The 6506-nt window shown below is 38.9% G+C and overlaps 1 pseudogene; it reads right to left on the bottom strand.

The window, feature by feature from the left end:
* Positions 1–913: 913 nt before the first annotated feature.
* LOC102837777 overlaps positions 914–6506 on the bottom strand; it is a 17051-nt pseudogene continuing 11458 nt past the window's right edge.

Raw genomic sequence — 6506 nt, 5'->3', positions numbered from 1 at the left:
TCATATGCAAGTTCAGACTGAAGCTAAAGAAAATGAAAACAAGCCCACAAGAACAAAAAATATGACCCTAAAAATATATTAAATGAATTTAGAGATCATCCCAAGAATAGATTTGATGCATTTGATACCAATGGCCGAAGACAATACGAGTTGTGACATCAAGAACATTATACAGGAAGAAAGAAAAAGGTCATGAAAAGGACAGGAAAGAAAGAAAAGACCAAAATGGATGTTAAAAGAGACTCTGAATCTTGCTCTTGAGTGTAAAGAAACTAGAGTAGCTGGAAGAAATGATGAAGTAAAAGAGCTGAACAGACTATTTCAAAGGGCAGCTCAAGAAGGCAAAGTAAAATATTTTAATGTAATGTGCAAATATCTAGAGTTATAAAGCCAAAAGGGAAGAACATGCTCAGAATTTCTTAAGTTGAAAGAAATGAAGAAAATCTTGACACCTCGAGTTATAATAGTGAAGGATTCTGTTGTTCCCCGGAACCCCTATACAGGGTCACTGTGGGTCAGAACCAACTCAATGGTACTTAACAACAACAACAACATTGGCAAAATATCGAATGTTGCAGAAAACATCAAAAGAAGATAGAACAAATACACAGAACTACTGTACCAAACAGAATTGGTCGACAATCAATTATTTCAGGAGGAAGCATGAGGTTAAGAACCAATAGTACTGAAGAAAGAAGTCCAATCTGCACTGAAGGCCTTGGCAAAAAACAAGGTTTCAGGAATTGATAGAATACAAATTGAATTTTTTTTTAAGTTATATGTATTTATTCAGGTGATTCAATTATAGAACAAAACCATTTTCAGTGTTTTGAAATCTTTTTTTTTTTCCCCTCAGAAATTCAGTTTATTACAACTTTTCCAATTTCAAAGATATTCCAGTATCTGAAGTTTTTTATACATTCAGGTATTTGGCATGATGTCTGATGTGATCAGCAATAAAGGTTGCAATGAAGTAGTAGCTGTGATCTTAATCCTCTTGCAATCTAAAAACAACGGGGATTTTCTTTTCTGTACAGGCAGCTATGAGGTTATCAGGAAATAACTATCCATCTGAAAGGAACTGGTCATCTTTTTCTTGATCAATCAGTATGTTCAGCTGAGAACCTGGGTAGGACCTCACCAGATGGGTCGCATCATAAGCCTTCCATTTACTTTGATTGGATTCCAGATATCCACTAAAGGCTTTTTTGCTCCAAGGACAAAGCACAGGGTTGCAAATTGGAGCAAATGCTGAAACTGATTTGTATTTTCCAGGATTCTTCAAAGCACAGATCAGAGCTCCATGACCGCCCATGGAATGGCCAAAAATAGACATTGATTGGGAGTCCACTGGAAAATTGGCATTTATGAGTTGGGGAAGCTTTTGTGTTGTGTAAGAGTACATTCTGTAGTTAGTTTTCCAGGATCTTACGTGGCGTCCACATAAAATCCAGCACCAGTGCCAAAATCCCAGCTCTCGTCTTCTCCATCAATATTGCAGCCACGAGGGCTGGTATCTGGGGCAACGACGACAAGGCCATGTTCTGAGGCAGCTTGATGATACCCAGATTTGGAAATCAAGTTCTGTTCTGTGCAAGTTAAGCCAGACAGCCAGTACAGTGTAGGGCATTTTCCAGTTTCTGCTTTTGGTGTTAAGAAGATAGCAAATTTCATTTTGTAATTCAGTTCAGCACTGTCATGTTCAAACACTTTCTGTAGGCCTCCGAAGCACTTGTTGCTGAAGAGTTGTTTCAAAGCCGTTTTCTCCTGTTCAATTGTGACTTTTTTTTTTTTTTTTTTTTGTCTGCACTGAAGGGTAGATGATCCTCCACTAGCAGCACGAACCCGAGCCCAAATTGAAATCTTTTAACAAACTAATGCAGCACTGGAAGTACTTAATGTTTTATGTCCATAAACTTGGAAGACATCTTCCTAGTCAATCATTTGGAAGATATCCACATTTGTGCCCATTCCAAAAAGAAGTGACTCAATGGAATGCGGAAATAACAAACCATTATTATAACATGCAAGTAAAATTATGCTGAAGATAATTTAAAAACGATTGCAACGCTATATCTATAAGAAACTGCCAGAAATTCAAGCTGGATTCAGAAGAGAATGTGGAACTAGAGATATCATTGTGGATATCGGATGAATCTTTTCTGAAAACAGCGATTACCAGAAAGATGTTTACTTGTGTTTTACTGTCTATGCAAAGGCTTTGGACTGTGTCGATCATAACAGACTTGGATAACATTGCGAAGAATGTATATTCCAGAACACTTGATTGTGCTTAAGTAGCAAAGTGGCAGTCACAATTGGCTTAACTATAACCAAAATTGTGACCAGGCAGGGTTTCATTCTGTTGTGTATAAGGTCACTATGAGTTAGAACCACTTGAAGGCACCTAATAACAACAACAAAATTTGGTCAAAACTTTACTTCTTTTAAATTTAACAGCACAAAGTTCTGTGGGCTTAACTATAAAGTTTAATTCAGATATTTAACAATTTGATGATTTAATATATAAAGAATATTTTGTCAAAACTGTTATGTGGTAAAGCTAAGGTTTTTCAGAAAATAATGTGAATTGTTTATATTTACAGCTATTGCTGTCTAAAGTTTTAAAATGAACTTTATTTGGCTTTACATTACTTTTACAATTAATTCCTGTTAAATTTACAAGTTTTTCACATTTAAAGGGGATTCCTGGTGTGGTACATTAGGGTGATGTGCTGGAGTGCAGTCAATTTGAACCCCAAGGTTTGCAGTTCAAGCTCACCAGCTGCTCCTTAAAAATCCCATATAGGGTCGGTATGAGTCGCAACAACTCGATGGCACTTAACAAGAACAAGAACATTCAACTACATTAATTATGGCCCTTTTAAGTTTTGTCATCTACAGTTCAAAGGAGAAGGGGTACAGTCATGTGCAAGGTCATGACTGACTTCTAAATAGCTTCTTCCATGAAGTAAGTAAGCAGTTGGTGGCCAGAGTATATATATATATATATATAAGGCCTAACTCCAAACTTTTGCCAGTACAAAGCTGTAGTTCGAAATTAAAAACAACCAACTTGAATGAAGCTAAGCTGAGACGGTTTGAAAAAATTGGGGACTTTTTGAGCAGGAAAAAAAGAGAGAGAAAAACAGTTGCAGAAGTAAATGTCTAAATAATACCACTGCCATCTGGGTCCTACTGACTTCCCTTAAAGCAATTCCCCTTGCCTCTGATTGGACTAAGCTAGTCCCTAGAGACTAGGGATGAGAACTAAAGTGACTCAGAAGTCAGAACCCTACAAGGGGACTAGAAACTCCACGTAGAAGGTTACAATACATTGGTCTAAAATGAACAAATAAATTCTGAATTTACTTAATGCAGGAGCAGAATGCACCCTTACCTTTGAAAACAGAGTAGTTTCAAGGCCATTTCCTTGGCAGAATGCAATCCTAGGGTAGATTCTCTATAAAAAGATTCCAGCTGCTAGTAAAAGTAATGAAAGCAGTCGCAAATGTAACATTGCTTTTAAACAAACAAGCAAAAAAAAAAAAAAAAAAAAGGCATTAATATAAACTTGACAAATATGCTGTTCTAGACCTGGTTTATGCATGGTATTAGCATCCCTTTGGTCCCATATGCTCCAGACCAGTTCATCTCCACCTGAGAGGGACATCAATGGGCATTAACTTTCCATTTACCTAGCTGATGTCCAGAAGTAAACACTTGCATAAGAAGTAGGCAAATCATCCCAAGATCACGGAACAAGATAACATGAGCAGAGACAAAATGTTAGACTTTATATATTGCTTTTTGTTATATTTACTATCATGTTACTATTAAATGCCTTTAAAATCTATGAAATTTTAACTGTTTCTAGATAAATAAGAGTTATTAGAGATATTGCTTTGCAATTTGTTTAGACATTGCTGTGCCTGATTAATTCTTTGTTTTTTTTAAAGTTTTTATTGTGAATTATGTGGATTTATATGGGAGAACATCAGTTTTACATTCATCCTATAGTATTTCTTTTCATTGCAATGATCACAATCCCCTCAATGCTTCATCAAAATACACCTCACAGGCCCACTCGCCCCTCTCCCTCCCTGAGTCCAGTGTCCCCAGCCGCTCCATCTGTCCACGTCATCATCTCTATCTCCATCCCTGGCATCACTGCATCTCTGGGTATGGTCACACTCTCCACTCTTATCAATTGATGGTCCCAGGGACCTCTGCTCCTGGGCTCCAAAATCACTCACTCCCCTCCTTTTGTCAAAAAATATCTACCTCTATATTTCCAACCCTCACAGTCAGTCCTGATGGCAATTATTCACTATTGTACCACAAGAGTCTTATACCCATTTGCTTTTGCCAGCCCGTTCCCAACAGATTGGAAATCATTCAGTGGAGGTTCTACCTACCCATGCCTGGTCTGGAACTAGGCTCCCTCTTGAAAGCTTGTAAGCCAGTCATTACTTGCCTTTATAACAGCCGCCCCCACCCCCCCCCACCCCGTTTTGGGTAGCCAATCTCCAACTTGCCCATCCCTGTCAACACTGTACCGAGGAGGTGGGAGTGATCCTTGCTGTAAAAATGTTTTCCCTTTTTTGAGCAACTACATCATCAAATAGTAGTGGGTTACTCTTTTTTTTTTTTTTTTTAATTACCTCTTCTTTCTTCTTCTAGTCAAATTCTGATCATCCAGCCATGGAAGCCAGGTCAAGTGGGTACTATCTGCAAGTATGGGTGTTCTTGTGCATCTCCCCCCACTTCATATCAGCTGGATGCTTCACTCTCTGTTCTAGTGCTCTGTGGCCATGTCACTGCCTCTGGGCCCAGGAGTCTTAGTCTTGGAAGGGAGTTTGCTCTGAGGGGTCCTGCCACTTGCATTGATGACTCCCAGGTGAACAGCTTACTTGTTCTTGTAGTAATCAATCAGACTGCCATTATCGTTTCTGATTTTTCCTGCTGGTCTTTCTTCATGAAGTGTCTTCTGCTCTTCTAGCCATTCCAGGCTGGTATTCTCGTTCTTTCCAGTGGAAATTTCCCACCTCTGACAGTTCTGGATGGGATTCTGATTTCAACCTATGGTCTTATGCAATGCAAAGCTCTACAGGAGGTCTCTTTCACTGGGGAATTTCTAGCCCCCTGTAAGGTATTCCAATCAGTTATAGGCTGAAGACTGACTTACAAGCTTTCTATTGTGATGTTTCTGGCTATTCCTCCTCCACCCCCCCTCCCCACTCATGTGTCTATTTTACAATGGTAGGCAAGGGAAACCAAGATTCAAAAGACAGCCAAGCATCTTAACATTATTCCCCTCTTTTACCCTTTATAACCATGCCTCAATTCCTGTTTCCTGAGGCCTGTTGTTCTAAGGTTGCGCATACATCATCATTTACATCTGTCCCATTTAGCCCATGTGAACCTACCTAACTGTTCTCTCATTAGCCTTGTTTTCCATTCCCCTCCCCCTTCTTGTGTATTGCCTACCCACCACCCCCAGCACCCAAGCTTTCCTGTGTCTATTCCCTACCCTGTGCTATGTCTTCCCCTCCCTCTCCTATTCTCATGCCATACATACTGGTGATAAATAATTACATATATAGTGGGTTCCCACCCACCCACCCTTTTGGGTGGATTCTTCTTCTTAGCCTTTTTACAATAACGGTCCTATGCAGTATTTCTCCTTTTGTGACTGACTAATTTCACTCAACATAATTTCCTCAGGGTTCATCCATGTTATGCAGTGGCTTGCAGCTTCCTTGTTTTTCTTCAAGGTAGTATAGTAATCCATTGTGTGAATGTACTAGAGATTGTTTATCCATTCTTCAATTGATGGGCATTTAGGCAGTTTCCATCTTTTTGCTATTGTAAATAGTGCTTCTATGAACATTGGTGTGCATATATCTACTCATGTTATGGCTTGTATTTCTTGTTGGTAAATACCAAGTCAAGGAATTGCTGGATCATAAAGTATTTCTATTTCCAAAATTCTGAGCAAGCGCCATATTGTTTTCCAGAGTGCTTGGACCATTTTGCAATTTCACCAACAATCTAGGAGGGTCCCAGTCTCTCCGCATCCTCGCCAGCATTTATTGTCCTCTACTTTTTTGATCTTTGCTGTTATTGCTGTTGTGAGATGATATCTCATTGTTGTTTTGATTTACATCATTCTGATGGCTAGTGATCGTGAACATTTCTTCATATGTTTGTTGGCTGCCCGAATCTCCTCCTTGATGACGTGTCTGTTCATGTCCTGTGCCCATTTTTTAATTGGATTGTCTTTTTCTTGAAAAGGTGTTATAGTTTCCGATAGTTTCTTGTATTATTTTCTCAGCAAACGTATTGAACATGAATGGTGAAAGAACACAACCCTGTCGCACACCTTATCCAATTTTAAAACATTCAGTGTTCCCATGCTCTGTTTAAACAACTGCCTCTTGGTCCAGGTACAGATTTCTCAGAAGTACAATTAAGTGTTCTGGAATACTCATACTTCTCAATGT

Source organism: Chrysochloris asiatica, unplaced genomic scaffold, assembly GCF_000296735.1.
Source record: "Chrysochloris asiatica unplaced genomic scaffold, ChrAsi1.0 scaffold00244, whole genome shotgun sequence".
Classification (NCBI taxonomy): domain Eukaryota; kingdom Metazoa; phylum Chordata; class Mammalia; order Afrosoricida; family Chrysochloridae; genus Chrysochloris; species Chrysochloris asiatica.
The sequence above is the reverse complement of the archived record's forward strand: the minus strand, read 5'-3'. Positions and strand labels throughout refer to the sequence as shown.